Here is a 20918-nt window from a genome sequence, read left to right on the forward strand (position 1 = left end):
ACCGACTGATTCCACACCATGAAGGGGGGACAATTATTTTCAAGCCCAGAGTGGTGTAAGCGGCTCAAAGATCCCATTAGCCAGGGAGTTGTATGCAACCCGGGGTCCACCCCCACGCGTCGACTGGACTCCTTCCCCACCACGAAGGGGAGGAAGTCGTCCTCATCGCTATAGCGATCCGAGTGACTATGATGTTTCGGATGACTCGGACGAACACCAGCGCTTGCGCATCCGACAACTCGAGTCCCTCGCAGGGGACATAGAACGCTTTGACCCAAGTAATCGAGATTCAAACATCTACAATTATCTTAGGGAAATTGAGCACTGCCTGATTGACTTGCCTTATGCTTCATTGCGTGAAAAACTCAAGCTCATATGGAAGACCACGGTAAGGAGTGTCCATGCGTTCATGGAAACGCTACCGACTGGTACACGAAACCGCTACTCAGCTCTGTGTAAAGCCCTACACGAGGAGTATTCGCTGTATATCGACGAAACCTCCGCTACCATAGCTGCTTTCGCCATCACCCAGAAGAGGCACGAGCCTCCACGTGAGTATTATAGACGCCTGAGAGCCACGTACTTCTAAAGAAGTAACGCACCAGGTCTGGAGGAGGAACGAGCTTTCAAGTCTCTTTTCCTTCACAACCTCCACGAGTGTGTGCGATATGACGTCATGATGCATTGCAGAATGGGCAACCCCACCATGCAGGAAATCAGAAAGTACGAGCAACTGGCATGGGAGACACGCGTGCGCCCTGCCCGAGGGCATGAAGGCGACGCCAGAGCCCTGGGGATCCAAGCCTCATATGCAGACTTAGCGCTTGAAGGCAACGAAATGCCTCGTGTTAAGGTGAATGCTAGAACAGGACCCCAGAGGCCCCGATCACCCCGCCAGCAGGGTAGACAACAGAACCAGGGGGTTGGTGACCAGACACACCCCCAGGGTCACGGCAGGCCTAAACAACAAAACGTTTGCCGGCCGAAAAGAAATGCGCGTTTCGAACGAAAACCCAAACAAGAAGGTGAGTGGGTAGGCAAGGTTTCAAATCCCCTCAGAGAACAAGATTTGAGAGAGGAAATGGAGGATATAAGGAGACGCTTGACTGAGTTAGTAACTAAGCTTGACGTGCTCCGTTGTTCACCAGGTCCGTCGACCTCCTCAAAGGAACACGGCGCTGAAACCTCGTCAGTATGACTAGATGATGTACCCCCTCCCGTTAATGCCAAAGTTTACTTTGTAGGTCGGGAAAAGGGGAACAGTGTCCAAGTTGCTCCCCAAAACAGTCACTCCTAACATGCCACACCCTCCTTTTCTGACCTTCTTGGGCGATCTGTACCGTAAGGGCAACACCTGACACATGGGTCATTCAGCTCCCACGCACTACTCTACACCGGTTCCGAAATAGTCTAATGGGTTCCAACACCTTCACAGAGGTGACTAGAGCAAAGCTCTCCCTTGACAAACCGTTATAGACAGAGACCTGCAACGTAAGCATCACAAGCTACATGCAAGATAGGTCATCTATCACAAAATGGGCCTGGATTGACACCTTTCAAGGGATGATGCTAATAGACCCTGTTTACATATGTCCCATAATACGGAACCACTGTTAGTTGGCCAGGTCATACTGAACCGATTGACTCCGCTCATTGACTGCCGTCATGGAAACGTGGGCTCAGGTTGACATACTGAGACCACTTGGTCCAGAAAACAGTTTGCCAGCTTCAGATACACACGTCGCCATCGTCCAAAAAAATCCAGCAGAGACGACGACTCCAATAAGAACAATTACAGGGCCTGGGTAAAACTCTTCAGGGTACTATAGTCACTGTAAATTTGCAATCCGTTCTTATCAATAACACTTTGCACACTTTAGGGACTTTGTCAGAGAAAACAACTTATGCGTGTATCGTTAGAGATCTAATGCAGGACCTCCTCAGGGAAATTAGCTCCTCCGTAAACAGTCTGAGTGGTGGAAGGATTCCAGCTTACCTGGTCTCCCTAGACCTTTTCGAACAAATCCTTAGATCTGCTACTATCTCCATTGTGCAACCTTCACAGATACACATGGCATATAGTTTTGGCATTGAAATTCCAATCCATGTAAATCCTCAGAACTTCAATATAGGATTTATCCTCAATCTACTGTCATAAGCAGAATATATATAGACTAAAATCTGTATTTAATGTTGGTTTTCAGAGAGGTAATGCACACATTCACCTCAAAACACCACCAACACTCACCTACCATGATGAGGACCCCTCGCTCTACCTTATCCCTAACCTAAACATGTGTACCAAGACAAAGTACATTCACTGGGTTTGTCAAAACGCAACCCCTTTGTTAGAGAGGTGACTAACAACCTCTGTGGCCAAAGAACCGAATTCCATGAACAAGTGTCATGGTAGCATGTCCATCAAAGATGAAGGAACAGAGACAAAGGTAGAGCGAGCAGGCAGTCGCTGGCTTGTTAACACACCAGCCACTGAAGTCATACGACTGCCATGATACAGCCACTAAGCTAAGGCCACTAAACTAAGGCTACCAAACCAAACGGTGTTCTTAATGGTTCCCCAAAGAGCCATCGTGCACACTGACGATATTGTCCTCCATCTCAACGTCAACAAACATGACGCAGAAATTGAGATCATGGACGCATTTAGAGGTCACAGCCTCACCGTTGATGACACCCTTCAACAGCAGCTTCAGGCTGAAGGGATGGAATTAGTGAAGTTCAATCTCAAACCGACTGGCTTGACCACTATGTTTCATAGTCACATAAGCAGATCGTCATCTTACCGAGAACACCCTATCAGTTTGATTGCCCTCTGGCTCCTCCTTAGTGGTTGGATCATCATCGCAATTATTGCACATGCCATGTACAGGTACATTCAACACCTACAGGCCAGACTGGACTCACTTCTCATACAGCCGCATTTTACACACCAGTCTGAGCCCATCACACAGGTTAACTCCATCATTTCCAAGGATAAGCCTTTTAACCTTTAACCCTCCTTTCCTCTAACATTTGTTCCTAGTAACCAATGTCAGGTTCTACTTTGATTTTGTGTTATGACCAAAGAACAACAAAAGATTGTGTTATGGTTAATGCTGTGCCTTCCAATAACTTGAAATGTTTATGTGTGATGAATGTAGTTTTAGAATTAGCTAGAAGTTCTATGCCCAGCTGTGCCTCAATCTCTGTGCAGACGATAAAACCTCTGTGAACTTTAATGAACTGTATGGACTGTGCAACCATTTCTCTTTCCTATCAGGAATACATGGATGGTGTAACCCACAGGTTACTGTGAACCGACAAGAAACTGTTCGGCCCTTCAGTTGCTCTAAAGATGCTGGACAACAACCAACTCTTCAGAACAAAGGGGGGAATGTTGGGCCTCATGTGTTCAGATAGAAGACAAAGGCAGGCCTAACAGTCATAAAAACATAACTCAAGCCCCCACCTTCTAAGTCGTAAATTTTACTGATAAAAATCGCGCCAAAATCAAACAAAGGGAGTCCAAAACAGACTACAGATCCATGAAGCCTTGCCCTCTAAAGGATCGAGCTCTCAACTCCTATTGGATGAGGCACACAACAGAACATCCCTCAAACATGACATCATCAGGACTTCAAATAATTCTGAAATGCTTAAAGATTTCACTTCCAGCGACTTAGTTCACCGAACACGGACGTCGTTTTTTGCTGCTCTCCAGTGCAACCTCGTGGCATAAGGAAGTAATGTCCGACTTGAAACTGTAGCCATACAATCTCCATCTCGCTGGACGAGTTGAGATTACTCTGTGTTCAACCAATAACGGATCCGAAGGAGACCGCCGAGCAATTCGCATCTTCATCCGTTGGCCTACAGAAGTGAAGAGATTAAAGATTTCTCTTCCATCTTCAATCAAGTTGACATTTCTGAGTTCTCCGCCAGCCCGCCGAGAATCAACAGCCGTACCGCCCGCCGACAGCGTGAGGAAACGGCCTCCCATCATCACCCGAGCCTCAATGAACCGGATCAAAGTTAAAGGATGGACGAAAACACATTCTACCTGTGTCCTCATGCGATTAAAGTAAGAGGTTATGTCTGGGCAGAGATAGAATATTATAGTGTGTTATTCTTGTGTTTCAAGGTTTTTGCTTGTATAGTTTATGGACCGCCATGTCCGCTCATTATTAATACTCAGGGTATTAATTATCACATTTGTTTTGCTGTATTGTGGTCCAACCAAATTGGATTGTTGTGCATTTTCGCCATTGCGGGTGAGACAGAAACTGAGTTCATCCATTAGAGTCAAATAATGCAGGACTTTTACGAGCCCCGCTCGTAAAACCGCGTCTCTGAATGATGAACACGGCTGCTTTATCTCCAGCTATCGCGAAATCAGCTTTCGGGCTGTCACATAATAATCTCTCTCTCGCTCTCTCTCTCTCACTAACCACACTGACACACACACACACACACACACACACACACACACACACACACACACACTGTCACACACACACCTTATGTGTTATAGGATTATTTTATTTCCATATCTAATCATATCACTGTTTAGTTTGTAGTTGTAAGTCAGAAGTTTATTGATTGCATTGTATTAATTATTAATTGATATTACTGCATAAATAAACTTTGTTTATATTACAAAGAGAAGTGTTTTGGTTTGTTTTGCATACGCCTGTGTCATGCTGACGGGATGTCAGTGCTCGGATTCAAACCTTCATTCATTGTTTTTTTTCCCGAAAATCGATATTCTTCGGTTGTCAATTTTCCTAAGAAAACAATCTAATATTGAGACTGTTTTACTATCTGGTTATTAGTCCCTGATTCCAGGGTGGTGCCCCGTCAATGTTAATCCTTATTAATATTCTATTGATTTTTGATAATTGATAATTATCTTTGATTGAATTTGAATGATCAATAAGCTAGTGTTAATTTTAATGTTTCATCGATGTTAACAATTAACGATTATCTTTGATAAGTGTTGATTTTAAAGGATTAAAAAAAGCTAACATTGATTCTCATCAATGTTCTATTGATTTTAATAATTAATAATTATCTTTGATAATTATTCATTATTGCTAATAACCAAACTTGCTCCTAAACTTAGCACACTACATTTATTGGAGTCCCATATGAGGTTTTAATGAGTTAGATTCAATTAATTAATTTAAATATTGATTAATAACTACAGAAATAATTATTAATTATTTCTGATAGTAACACTGATCTAAACAACCAGTAAAGCCCTACAACACAGTGCACAAACTTCCTGAAACACTGTGATTTGACCTCAAGAGCCGAAAAGTACACCAAGAACAATACAAGATATACTGTATAATACAAATCCAATTTTAGTGCAGAATAGACTCTTTGTAGACTCTTCTGTTAAGGTTAGTGAGTCCTGGAGAAGATGAATCTTGAAGAGGGGCTATTGTATGGCTGTTTGTAACTTTAAACCCAGTGCTCGGAGTGCCACAGGTTTTACAGAGTGCTGAGATGAAATGTAGACAAAGTTGCACAACCTTGTCACATTCATTCTCAGTAGTCACAGATCTGACCACTAGAGGTCTTGCTTAAATTAATCACTGGTTACTATGACTCTGGAATAGTTGACCCAGAAATATTTGTTTTTGGCATAGTTTACTTACCCTCATGAACACGCATGCCACTGTGAATGAGCTTCTCCCATGTGCTCACGAACGTGCAACAGATCTCTCAAGATTTTTTACTGAAAAAATTACTTACATTAAATGTGGTTTCCAAGATTTGGAATATGATACACACGCACAAGACGCATGAACTACTTTTATATACTTTGGGTCCTTTTTAATCTTTAAAGTGAGTTGCTATCAACTGCCATTGCATTGAAAAGACATAGCATGGTATTCATTAAAACTTTTTGTGTCTCACAAGAAAGAAAGTCATATGGGTTTGGAATGGCATGAGGGTAAGTAAAATATGACAGAATTGTAATTTTTGGCTGACCTATTCATTTAATGAGTTGCTTCATAAGCAACAAACCTGTAAGACAATCATTGTTGTTTGTTCTCCACAGCTCTACTCCTGTCCACTCCTCTCCTGTCCCATCTCATCTCATCTCATCTCGTCTCGTCTCGCCTCATCTCATCCTGTCTGGTCTTGTTTTGTTCTACCCAAGTAGGATTTCAACCAAAGTCTTTGACTTGTTGCATGGTGTTATTTGGTTTTGTGTTGGGAAATGAGTTGGTTTTAGCTGGCTTTGAGAATCTTGAATTGATTTATATTTAGAACTTGCTTTAGTTAATTAATGTTTTCCCTCTCGTCCCTTTAAATTATGTTATTAAATAGAATGTTCTATGAGATTTGATTGCTGTAGCCCACATGACAAGCATGCATTTTTTTTCAAAGCTGCAATTCAAATAGCCTATTAAAAATACTTTTTGTGGGTGGATTTTTAAGTGAACGTTGTGACGACAGTCAGTGACATGGGAGGAAAATGGGAATAATGACATTTGGGCAATATTAACTGACATTTGAGTGTATTATTTTTATTGTTTGAGAAAACATACAGTATATATAATATGCAATACCACAAACTGCCTGGCCAAAAAAAAAAGTTGCATACTCGCAATTTCGTTGGACCGCCTTTAGCTTTGAATACAGTGCACATTATTTGTGGCATTGTTTCGACAACCTTATGCAACATCACAACATTTATTTCCGTCCAGGGTTGCATTAATTTTTGGCTGAGGACGGGAGAGCTGAACCACTCCGTAAAGTCTTCTCCAGCACATCCCAAAGACTTTCAATGGGTTTAAGGTCAGGACTCTGTGGTGACCAATTCATGTGTGAAAATGATTCCTCATGCTCCCTGAACCACTCTTTCACAATTTGAGCCCAATGAATCTTGGCATTGTCATCCTTGAATATGCCCATGCCGTCAGGGAATAAAAAATCCATTGATGGGATAACCTGGTCATTCAGGTAGTCAGCTGACTTCATTTTATTGCCGCATAACGTTGCTGAGCCTAGACCTGACCAACTGAAGCAACCCCAGATCATAACACTGCCTCCAGAGGCTTGTACAGTGGGCACTATGCATGACGGGTGCATCGCTTCATGTGCTTCCCTTCTTACCCTGAACTCGCCCATCGCTTTGGAATAGGGTAAATCTGGACTCATCAGACCGCATGACCTTTTTCCATTGCTCCACAGTCCAATCTTTATGCTCCTCAGCAAACTGAAGTTGTTTTCTCCAATTAGCCTCACTAACAAGTGGCTTTCTTGTGGCCACACAGCTGTTTAGTCCCAATCCTGTAAGTTCTCGTTGCATTGTTCATGTGGAAATGCTATTACTTTCACTATTAAACATAGCCGTGAGTTCTACTGTTGATTTTTTACAATGTGACTTCAAGTGTTTCAGTGATCTCCGATCACGATCATTTAAGATTTTTTTCCAACCACATTTCTTCTATGAAGCTGATGGTTCACCACTATCCTTCCAGGATTTAATAATGCGTTGCACAGTTCTTAATTCCAGTGATTTCAGCAATCTCCTTAGTTGTTTTCTTTGTTTGATACAGGCCAATAATTTGCCCCTTCTGAAACACAGTAACATCTTTTCCACAACCATGGTATACGTCTTGCGGTTGTTTAAGAAATGAGAAGCTACACACTGCATCAGTTAGGGTTAAAATAATTGTTGCCAGCTGAAACATATTAATCACTGCAATAATGATCCAATCATAGGCTCTAAAGTATCTGCTTATTTAAATCCAAATGGCAAATTGTTTTTGGCCAGGCAGTGTATACATACATATTAAACATAAACTTACTTATATAAAAGAAGTATTTATTGTATTTTAACATGATTTCTATTGTATTCTTCACATTTCAAAGTTCAGTCACCTGGTCAGTGGAAACCGTCTGGAATCTGCGCACGGAATCGCAGTGTCAGGTTTGATGTGTGATTGCTGTTGTCATCTGTGTCCTGTCGAAAACACCTCTGTCATGTTATTCAAGCCAGTGTAATTTCTCAAGACACAGTGAACCTTTACATCTGTATTTTGGACATCCATTGTTGAAGTAAAGAGGATCCTGCTGAAAAAAGCAAAATATCTGGTCACATACAGTATATTGTGTTTTGGTTACTGGTGCTCCGCAAGTAACTGTGATTTTGTTAAATAGGACATTTTCCTGGAGCATACTTGTTGGTCCTGGAACAACATTCCTGTCATCCACTCAGATTTTAGGATTACATTTAAGATTAGGGATAAGCGTAGGGGCTGTTCAGATAGGGCACATTATTGTGTTCTGCTTGCAGTGTTTTATAATTGTTTGTCAATGTACATGTGTTTAAATAGTTAAACTTGGCGGTCTTGAGCCCTTTGCATTCTGTTCTATTCAATCCAATTAAAGTGCCAAAGAGACGCAGTGTTCACAGTTTTCGAGAAAATGTATCTATGAATAGCTCACTTATAGTTGTCTCTGCATTTTAAGATGGGATAGCAGAAAGGTTACATATTTCAGCATTACTGTAAAAGTAATAAGCTTCACTGAAAATGCAATCTGATTACAAAAAATTTAAATGTAATGCAATACACTACTTTTTGACTAAAAAGTAATTCCATTACAGTAACTAAATACTCGTCCTTCGGATGAGACATTAAACCGAGGTCTTGACTCTCTGTGCTCATTAAAAATCCTAGAACACTTTTCGAAAAGAGTAGGGGTGTAACCCGGTGTCCTAGCTAAATTCCCTCCATTGGCCCTTATCAATCATGGCCAGATCTCCCATACTGTACCGCTGATCATTACTGGAGCTTATGAATAGGAGAAAACCATATAAGACTACCAGTCACTGCTTATCACCGTCTTAGCAAGTTTTATGAAACGTGACTAAATAAAACTATCGTCTGGTTATGAGCAAGCAGTAGGCAGCCGAACCAGATGATATTAGTAAACCCTGCAACCTCTGACTATAAATGGGCTGGCGATTTTGTGTCCGTGAGATCTATGTAATTAATCGGCTGGCATATGACTCTAAGCGACAATCAGGACCCGAATGAAAGGATAATGAAAATAAAGATGATTCAGAGTAATCAATAACTTAAAAAGATCAAATTAAAAGAATAATCAGAAGTTAAATAGAGCTGTAATCTAAATTAGAGGTCAACTTAAATTGGAGTCAGATTAATATAAAATTGGAGTCAGATAAAATTAATAACGGAATCAATTTGTAAACTGTAAATTCACAATGCTTTACTTCAGTGCTTAGAAAAGACAGAACAACGCAGAGACCTTCAAGGGGCCATTCTATTGGAATCTGACATTGGAACAAATAGTTTGGTTTTTAACCCCGATTTACAAGTACATGTGACAAAATGTAGTTTTATTGCATGGAAAGCTTTTCCTCAATTTTATTATGCACAATTTTCAAAAATTGTCAAAAATCTTCATAATTCAGAAAAAAGTAGAAAAAAAGTATTGGGGGGTATTTCCTTGTTGCCCCATTCTTGATTTTGTCATGATTTATATTTAAATTTGCCCTCTGTCTTCCAATAACAAAAACAGACTATCTGCTCTTGCCATGATTTTCTGTGCCATTGGTCGACATGTGTTTGCCAGTTTAAGCAATCAGAGTGCTGACTGACACCGCTGTGTGAACCGCTCTCACATTGGGCTGCTGTGGGTCCAAGCGCAGTCGCCTAGTTATAACTGAGCGGCCAGTCACCGTGGCAATCGATGCAGCACACAGCCAGAGTAGAAGCCTGCAGAGAGGAGAGAGAAGCCAGATCACACTCACTGCAAAAAAACACATGCTAACCATTTACGAGGCATTAACACACCCACACACACACTAAAATTCACTCAAGGCTTATCTCATATTCACCTATACATGTTAAAATGACACAATGTGAACAACACACTCAAGTCACATGGTAACTTAAAAAAATACAACACAAATACAAACAATCATGTGCTACTTTCAGGTTATTTATCAGAAACACACATGAGACTATTTATACATTACACAAACACCAGAAGCACAGTAAAAATAGACTTTCAGTTACCTGCTTGACTGCCCTGATATCATTCTGCTCAGGTTTATCTGAAGATCACAGTTGGACCTCTATTATTCATATTTCCAAACGGTCATCAGTACAACCACTCTCATAACAATGAGAGTAATATTAGATTCCACACCTTCCTCAAAAGTGCTCAGGTTCGACAGAACTTCAGAAAATAAGAAAATCCAAGATTTTTCATGTGGTCTCAGACTCATATACAAATGGGTTTGGGACATAATAAAAAAAATAAAATTATACATTATAAATTCTGAATCTACATCATCTGCAGCCTGAAATTGAACTTTTGATCTGATTTTAGGAGTGAATGCACTTAACTGCATAGAGAGCTGTAGGATGCTCCCTTGCTCCCTATTTAGTGAATGACTTAACCTCCAGTGTGCTCTCTGTCTTCACTGGCCTCAGAAAAGTTTGAAATGCTAACTCCATCCTAACTCCATATAAAGCCTCTTAATGCAACATTTTCCAGCTTTTGGATGAACCCATTTATTCTCAATGTGAAAATGCACAGTAAATATAGGAATGTATTTACTAATGTTAAAGCTGCACTATGGAAGATTGTTTTGGCTAAAAATGAACAAATTTCCATTATTGATTAAGTACATAAACAATCAGTGTTCAAAACAATGTCCTTACCTTACTCCAATTCATTTTGGTAAGCCTATAAAAATAATTTGTATTTTGAGCTGTCGGGTCAGATTTGGCGCGAAATTGCTGGCTTATGACATTCCTCTATGTGTCATGACATCATGTCCTTAAACACAGGAAAGAAGTGCCGGCTGTCACGTGTTCCGGTTGTGGACGCTGTTCGGTTCAGTCAGTCACAATCACACAGTTCAGGACAGCATTGTTGCAGTCTAGTTGGATGTTTATCTGTTATCCGTTTGGCGAAGTTGTTTACCTACTTTAATGATTGGAATTGGATACAGTATGTTGTCTTATAGGGGTAATACTTTTATGAATCGAATATTACCGATCGCAATCCATTGTCAGGGGAAGTTACTGTGCATGTTTACTAAATTGACTTCTTTTACATATTATTTTCATGTTTAATAAAGTATATTTTATCCCCATTATTGCTCATTGCTCTAGTCTTTTGATAAAAATAGTCAATATTTCGTCATGTTATATTAATTTTAGTCAGTTTAACAAAAAATTAAAATAATATCTTTTACATGATGATGACATGCAAAATGGACAAAAAAGTGTCAAACTGTAACAGACCAAACTAATCAAATATTCAAACATTTAGGGAAAAGATGTATAAACATTTTCTAATGTAAAAATATATCAAACATACAGTATAAATGTACATAGGCCTACTGTCCTGAAATAATAATGTATAGACTGAAGTATTAGCTACTTTTTAGAAGTTAGCCCACTGTACTCTGAATTCTTCATGATTTAGAGACTTATTCATTTTGTATAGCGTGTTTCTTATGGAAACAGTGTATTCACAATGCAAGTTACCCAATGCAAATTCAAGTTCACATGTTCATTTGTTTCGTTGTGCAGATGTAAGTTGTTCCATAAATGTTGTGAATATATTGATGTATCTCATGTATAAATAGGATGCATTTGAATAAGGTATTTACCCCATTTTGCCGGTGTTAGCATGTTCAATTCACGCAGCTCAAGCGGAGAAATGCCCAACACACTGGATTAATGGATTAGATGAATCCATATCTAATATCTTCTTCTATTTACAGATTATCAAGATGTTTCTTCTTCTGTTTATATCTTGCACTATTAATATCTTGCAGTATAATTTTTATTGTCATATTTTCCTCAACAGTATGCTTTAATAAAATAATTTAATAATCTTCATGATGTGCCTTTTTTGTCTCGTATTCGTTATTGTTGACGAAATCAAAAAACCTTTCATCAACAAACATTTTCATCATTGATTTCATTGACTAGATTAATAATGTGAAAATAATGAAGTCTTACATTGAACTCGAATCAGTCATATCACGAGTTTCACCTCTTAAATTGATAAATACAATACAAACATTAATAGTAAATAAAACACTTGAATAATCATATTAAAATATACTTGTAACTGGTGGTTATTCAGGAGAGTCCCCTGTTCTCTATGTAAAAGCGCTTTGAGTGTAGTTTCAGAAAAGTGTAAAAGTGTGTTTTTTATCTTCATCAAAGCAAGTAATATTTCATTTTTAAACGTTTAATTGTATAAAGTAATTATATCAACATGAAAATAACATGTCATAACTCTGGCTCTGAATATCTTCCAATCATGATCACACAGCGATGTCCAGGTAACCTCAAATCATGAGATTCATCCACCAGAGCAGAAGTGTCGAAACACGACAGATGTTATGTACTCTTCCACAAATTGCTTGCAATTTTAAATTTCAACCACAGATGTCGCTAGAGAGCACACAGTTAAGTAGTGCAGCTTTAATGAATAGAACTGTATCGTACAGTTATAACAAAATAAAATAGAACAAAATTTATATTGGAATGAAGTAAAATGACCCACAGATGTATTAATGTTTAAAGCTATTCAAAATATCTAACATGTTTTTTCAACTTTTGAGGGAATAATGTCCCAAAATCCATGTATGTGGACATCATGTTTATCAGCGTGCCGACTCGTGAAAAATGAATGCATTTTTTAAATGCGGCATATCAAACAAAACTAGAGACTCTCCTCTTTAACGTAAAGATATTTCTTACCACAGGAACTTTTGTTGACACTGCTTCTGTAGGAGTGCTTCAAGGAAATGACAGTCTAGAGTCTTGTGAACAGTATTCAGTCACTTCAAATGTATTTAAATTTTGCATTGAGAAGCCAAAATATAATGTCCCCGCATGTGGATGCGGGGTCGCACAAGGTTATAGTAAGATCTACCATGATTTGTACATTTACATTTATTCATTTATCAGACGCTTTTATCCAAAGCGACTTACAAATGAGAAAAACAACCGAAGTGATAAAACGAGAAGTGCTATAATACAAAGTGGCAAATTGCTAAGAGAAGCAGAAGTAGAGAGGAAGGTGAGAAACATTGGTAAAAGAATGGAATGAGATTTTTTTTTTTTTTTAAATAATAAAGAAGACAGGCAGTGTTGTCACAATACCAACATTTCAGTAGTCTGTCCCTACACCACTGAAATTAGATAATTCTTGATACCAAGTGTTTAAAGTTTCTAACAGCACTACCAAAAAGTATTCAAGTACACGTTCAGAAATAAAAAAAAAAAAAATAAAAATAAATAACTATAAAACTACATGGATTACAAGTGTGATTACACTGCATAATTGGTGTTCGAATTGAGTTTTACAAACTATGTGATGTTCAATTGAAGCTTGACCACAAACATCTGATTCAGCTGAGATTTTGTGCAGGAGATGCCCAACGCTTGAAATAGTTTAACTGTTGCCTCATGTTCTTTCTCAACTCAATTTTCTGCTGTTACTCACTATGTTGTCTCTGTTCCATACTACCTTCATTAAATACACTACATCTCTGAGTGCGTCACTGTGCTGACACTCAGCATTAATGTGTTAAATATAGCTGCAAGCAGTGAATAACAGGGTTCAAATCTTTAAGGTCCTTTAAGTACATACAGTATGTAACAGATATTAAGTATTAATTAGACAGTCTGTTTGCAAGTAAAACAATGTTAAAGTGCCTTAATTGTCAGAAACATCAGGTTAGGTAGCACAGAGATGTGGTATTTTTTTTACATTTCTGATTTTTATAGTGCCACCAAGAGGCAGAGGTACCCAGTTTTTTTCATATGTCCTCAGAATGACCTCCTTCCAGTGGCGATTTCTCAGGGCCAGCAAAGCCTTCTCTGCTGGCGTAACATGCCTAATAAATAAATATTCTTTCATCCTTTCATTCTCATTGACCTTTTCGCCAAATTCATCTACAAACGAATAGCAAAAAAACAAAATGTTTATCCAATCAGAATTTATTCCTTGATGTTTACAAGCAATGTGTGACAACTGTTTCACAAATCGCATGACCGAAGCCATGCTTCTTAGCCGAAGCAGAGCGTGAGTTTGAGCTCCACCCCTCAGGCCTTCAGAATTTCCACAGAATCCCTCAACACTGCAGTGAATAGGCATCTAAAGTCAGATTGTCAGATTCATCAGCCAATCAGATTGATTGATTTGTTCTTGGTGGGTGTGGTCTTTAGGATATGTCCCAGTCCAGGCCTTCTAGCTGGCCTTGAGTGACGCAATCACGCTTTAAGTGATGTATGTAATTTGAAAGCAAAGAGCGCGAGATGCTGACGAGTCAGCTGTCATCACTGCTGTTATTGCCGTTGAGAAAGAGATCCTTATGGATTTAAAAACCTGAGATGCTCTGCATGATTTTGCGATTGATTAATTAAACACGAAAGGCATACGGTGACTTATTCATTGTGAAACTGTGTTTTCTTAATGGCATGAATCACACTGAAGGCCTAGACTTAAAATGCATGGGCCACCACTGCCTCCTACATAAGTGTTTTAAATTTGGTGATGATATCTCATTCCGTTCAAGAGTTATAACCGTTTTAGTAAAAGTGGCCACGCCCCCTACATACGTTGAGCGTACCTTTGCAATGATGATTTTTTTGTGTGTGTTCTCAGTAGGACCCCATACATAAGTGTACCAAATTTGGTGATAATATCTAAATCCGTTCAAAAGTTATAATAGTTTTAGTAAAAGTGGCCACACCCACTACGTACGTTTTGGCGTACCGTTTGACGATAAATAAAAATTTCCTTTAATAACTTCTCATATTGGGACTTCTGAATCTTTCTGCGCTGGTTTGTTTCCAATAGGGCGACCGGCCTAGGACCACTGATATATAATATAGAACTGGATTGGTCATGACGTCATATCACTGAAGCCACTGCAACACCATATTGCTATGCCCAAACATTCCAATGTCCCTACTGACTTAATAGGAAATCATCTAATTTCAGCAAGTAAACATTTTTTATCTGAAATCTGTATGTACATCCAACACATGTAATTATTTATTTATTTAAAGTTGGGAATTTTTCTGGTTTCTTGAAAGCCCGAGCGATTTATGTGTATCTATATCAAACAGTATCCACCACTTACAAACTTCAGTGTTACGAACTAACAGATCAGCTGAATGTAAACAAGTTAATTGAAACTGAGGTAAGATACAAACAGACATTTTCAGGCTTATTTATTATGAACATCAAAGTGTTTTTTCAGAGTTACTTGTTTTATGTTTTCATCAAAAAGTGCCTTTTTCAGGTCGAAGACGGTGAAATGGGGGTGTTTTTGCCTATCAATCATTGATGCTCTATGGCAGTTTGAGCATACCAAGATGACCGCTTGGCTTCACCTCCTTTAACGTTGCGTCAGTGATCCAGTTCTATATATACTGTAATATTAATAATAAAAATCCTGACAAAAACAATAGGCTTTCTAGCCCTTCAGGCTTGAACCCCTAATAACATTAATGCAGGGAAAGATGACAGTATTGTGGTAAGAGAGAAAAGAGTTCGGGGCTGCAGAAAAAGTGCTGCTGTTAGCCACAAAAGAACGAGACTGTCTACCTCGTTTAAACTGAATGATTGCGTAAAACACACATATGACTCCCCAAGAATCCTTACGGGATTAACAGAATAATTCAATATACAGTATATTGATTAAAATGAGTAATATTGATATTTTAATAAATTGTAAGACAAGAGTAAGTTGTTAGGCTCAATAATAGACAATCATTTTTAGAATGTAAATAGTACTCACCATGGCTGAGATGCATATTGTACGGTAGCGCTATAATTAAAACGTAGCTCAAATATGCAGATTGCCATATGCAGTAATTAATTGTTTTCTCTGTTAACATTTATCAACATGGCTTGCGTATTGAAAGATATCAAGGGAGCACCGCTCATCACAGACACAGCATAATAAATGGACAAAGATATTTCTCCACATAGCATCCATGTAATAATTGTTTGATTGTGAGCTAACATGTAGTGTTAGATAAATATGGGCAAAACTATGTGCATATTAACTGCATACATCTTGCGACGGTTTATTTCTAAGATAAAAGATGATTTAATGTTAGAAATTTAGGTGTACCAACAATCATAAATCAAAGAAGAATTATATCTATTGTTAGGTGAAAATGAGGATCCACTCTGACAGTGTCACTCAGTCGCTGTCTGTAAATACCTTCAGGAAACACTTGGGCGTGTTTATAATTCATCAACATAATTTTTGGGGAATTATTTATTTATTTATTTATAGTATTGATGAAACACCAGATATTTTTAACACATAATATAACACATGAATATTTTTTGAAGCTAGTAAAGTTATCCAGCCAAAAGCAATGTTGGTTGTCTCATTTTCTTATTGATGTTTGATTAATATTAATGGCATACACAGTAGCATGTCTATTAGGCTGCATTTACACTGCAAGTCACATCTAATGCACAGATACGATATTTTGATACATATCTGCTTTTTTTTTGTTCTGGTGTTTATGTTTACTTTAGACATAACTGACTGTGTTTCTATTGTTACAACTGTGGCCTTCCTTGCGGTCTTACAGTGGCAGTGTGGGACAGTTTCTGGTTGGCTTTGATTGGGGGTATGATTGGGGGTGTGTTAGTAAAAAAGAAAACTCCTTTTGTTTGTTTTGTTGCTCTCTCTATTTGGAGTAGGTTCACTTCTTCAGAGGAGTCACAGCTCAGTTCCCTATCTGTCACTCACTCAACGTTGTGTCGATGTAGTGACACTAGGGGTCACTCTTGGGAGCCCGAAAGGCCAATGAAAATTGACGAGTGGTATTTGCATGCCACTCCCCCGGACATACGGGTTTAAAAGGAGCTATCATGCTCACTGAGCTGAATTCTCACGACTGTTCATACACCTCTGCTGGATCTGACGCCGCATTTCAGCGGCTTCTCCCTCCTCTGCATTGGTGCACTGCAGAGAATGCCCCTGGGCGCTTCAGCAGAAAAAAGAGAGTATATTTTCCTGAAAGAGTATGTTTCTCTAAAAGAGCGGCACACACGGAATGTCTTTTTAAAGACATGACTTTTTAAAGATGTCTTTCCGATTGTGTGTTATTCCTGGATGCGGTCGTTACCTCTCAACTTCAGACGGTCACGATCGCTGTCTTTCGTGTCTGGGCGCAACCCACACGGAGGCAGCGTTCGTGGATGGTTCGTGTTCTCACTGCGAGAACATGACCATGGCAACGTTGCGGTTGCGGCTTGCTTTCGTAAGAAAAGCGGCCCCCGCCTCCCTGCCTCGGTCCTTCTACCTACAGGTTTGAGGGCAGCGCAGCTAGCACTGGGGGTGATTTGGGGACCCCAATGGGATCGCCTCTGCCTTTTACTGCCGGTTCCGATTTCTCAGTTCCCCCGCCCTCACTACCCTCGATGGCAGGGCGGCCAGGGGCTATACGGCGATTCCCCTGGTGGATAAGGCGCTCGTGGTGCACCTATGCCCGCAGAGCGCTGCCACCTGGCGCAGACGCCCAAAGTTCCCATCCAAGCCCTGTAGGTTCACATCGTCCCTGAAGGCCAAAGCCTACAGCGCTGCTGGACAAGCCTCCTCTGCCCTGCAGGTCCACCAAGCCAAGGCGCTAAAAGAATTGCACGAGGGTAGTTCGGCCCCAGATCTGATGCAGGAACTGCGCTCTGTAACCGACCTCGCTCTCCGAGCGACGAAGGTCACAGTGTGGTCTCTCGGGCGGACGATGTCCACATTAGTGGTCCAGGAGCGGCACCTGTGGCTCAACCTGGTCGAGATGGGTGAGGCCGACAAGACACGGTTCCTTGCTGCCCCATCTCCCAGGCTGGCCTATTCGGCAACACCATCGAGGACTTTGCCCAGCAGTTCTCGACGGTGAAGCAGCAGACAGAGGCAATCCAGCATATCCTGCCCCGGCGCAGCTCCAGATCCCGCACCCGGTCTGCTTGTCGCCAAGGGCGCCCCCCTGCGGTGACTGCACCGGCTGCGCCGCAGCCCGCCCCTTCGGCCCGGCACCGGTGTGGAGCCCACTGCAGGAAGCAGCTGTGGCTGTGGCTGTGGACTAGGTTACGTCTTACGGCCGGCCACTAAGAACCCACATAGGTCGTCAAAGTGCCCCTGAGACGGGCGACCCAGGGTCGACGAAACCCACTGCATTGGAGCTGGTAGTAAGACCACACCATCCCCTGGTGGAGGGCTGGGTGGAGAATCTTTTGTTGCCTTTTTATTTGATTTTGCCGCATGCCCAAGTGGCTGCGGTACCCAACAGTTCAGCAAAAGAGCGGTTTCCTCCTTCCCTGGGTCACATACCCAGTGTGCACGGTCATCATCATGACCACCATCCACGGGTTTTTCCTTGCAGGATTGGCACTCCAGCGGCGGTCTCCCCACCCCTGTGTGCCCAGCTATGGCACACATCTGCCCCCGATGTGACAGTCTCCGAGGGTTGCGAGGACAGGCCTCTTCCTCCCCCATCCCAGGCTGTTCCGGGGGTGGTCACAAGGAGCCAGGTAAGTGCTTTGATGTCCCTAGACTCAGCACGGCCACAACATGGTGTGGCACCTTGAGCTCCGCCCCGCTGCGAGGCCCCACCTGCTGGTACGTTTGACGACGTTGTCCCTTTGGTCCCCCTTGCGTGGAACTTGGATGCATGGCTTGCGCTTTCCAATCCGTCGCGATGGCTGGTCCAGACAATCTGACTCGGCTATACGATTCAGTTTGCCAGGCGTCCGCCCAGGTTCAGTGGTATCCACTTCACCTTGGTGAAGGACGAAAATGCTGCTACCTTGAGCGCGGAGATTGCTACCCTCCTACGGAAGGGTGCGATAGAACCTGTCCCTCCGGCTGAGATGTAGAAGGGGTTTTACAGCCCCTACTTCATCGTACCAAAGAAAGGCATGGGTTGCGGCCAATCTTGGACCTGCGAGTACTGAACCGGGCTTTACACAGACTCCCGTTCAAGATACTCATCTGCGGGATAGCCGGCCAGGTGTATCGCTTGCACATAGCGCATTTCACCTTCTCTGAGCTGAAGACGTGTGCCATTAATTCCCAGTAGTGTTCACAAACAATGTTCCCTGGTTGACTTCCTCCGAGCCCTGTGGCAGTCGTGTTTTCGAAGAGACTCGCTGCCGGCCCAGTACACGTGCTAACTAAGAGCCCTGTTCTGGGGTAGATGCTCCGCATGTGGCGGTTCCCTGTAAGGTAACCCCATGCAATGTATATCTTCTGCTAATTCGTTTCCCTGTTGGCAAACTGCATCTTCCTTGGGCAGAGCCCCCTCTGCAACAGTCTCCATGTTTGTAGTAACTCCTCCCCCGTTGGGTAGGATCTACCATGAGACTCTCCACATGGTCGGCAAGACCATGTGACATATTTTTCCACTTAAATATCCCCCCTCTCTTTGGGCGAGGTGTGGTCTCCGCGGTGTCCTTCCCTTGGGAGGGACACCCCCCGACTAGACCTGGTGGCCCAGTCGGATAATCCCCCTTGTTTTTTAGGGAGTGGAAAAAAAGAAGGCGAAAAGAGGCCACGACTGGGTTAGCCTGTCTCTATCTTTTGGGTAGTCGACTTGTCCCCAAAGGGCCGTTCGACACTCATAACTAGGTTACATGTCGGCCTGGTGTGCTGGCTATGAGGCACACAGTGGTCTGCCCGTCACACACCGCCAGTTCACGTAACACAGTTCAGCTAGTTGTGCCGTTTTGTATAGGGACGCCTGGTGTGGCTACATCGACACAATGTCGAGTGAGTGACAGATAGGGAACGTCATGGTTACTTGCATAATCACCGTTCCCTGATGGAGAGAATGAGACATTGTGTCCCTCCTGCCACAACGCTGAACTACCCACTGAAATGGCAGGACCTTGTCTCGGCTCCTCAGCATAAAACCTGAATGAGTGGTTGCATACCAGCTCCTTTTATACCCGTATGTCCAGGGGAGTGGCATGCAAATACCACTCGCCAATTTTCATTGGCCTTTTATCAAAGACCAGAGGTGTTTCGGGCTCCCATGTGTGACCCCTAGTGTCACTACATCGACACAGGGAACGGAGGTTACGCAAGTAACCATGACGTTATACAACTCACCTGCAGTTACCAGCTCCATATGATTTGTTCTTCTGTTTAAAACCCCTAGACATTTTTGCTTTATTATTTTCATTTGAATTAATATACAATAAATATATTTTTAATAGCATTTTGTGTCTGACTCCCCTTTATGTTGCAGTCTTGAACAAGCTGGCTGTAACAAATTGGGACTCGTCTGGGATCATATGGAGCTGTGCTAGTGAGTATGTGATTGAATGTTCACCTTTTGTGATTGAGTAAACTCCAGTTACTAGGTAGTGTGTTTCCAGCTGGATTGTATTTGCAACACTATTTGTTGTTTTTGTTTGTTATTTTGCATTATTATTATTGAAGGTTATTCTGGGAGGAGGTTTAAATCTCTGTCTGGGCTATGCATTTGGACTTTTGGTCTTAGACTAGAGACTAATTGTCACAGAGCTAAGGGTTTAATGCCACCCTGAGTCCGGTACACCTTTGAAGTCTATACAGGTTTTAGTTAGTTTTGCATTTGTATTATGTATTTATTTTTATTTTTTTGGATGTGTATTTTGTTTATTTTGTTTATATATATGTTTTTTTTGTATATTTTGTATTTAATTAATTATGGTGACACTCTGTGGCTTTTCACTTGTGTTAGTTGTTTAAAGTCACAATTAAGTCTGGGAAATACCTTGTTTAGTTTGTGTTTATTCTGCTCTTCGTTTATGTCTTCTGTGATTGAAGAGGATCACCAATGGGTGCTTCTAATTTATTTTTTGATATTAAAATTGTA

The sequence above is a fragment of the Myxocyprinus asiaticus genome, chromosome 24 (genome assembly GCF_019703515.2).
Source record: "Myxocyprinus asiaticus isolate MX2 ecotype Aquarium Trade chromosome 24, UBuf_Myxa_2, whole genome shotgun sequence".
NCBI lineage: Eukaryota > Metazoa > Chordata > Actinopteri > Cypriniformes > Catostomidae > Myxocyprinus > Myxocyprinus asiaticus.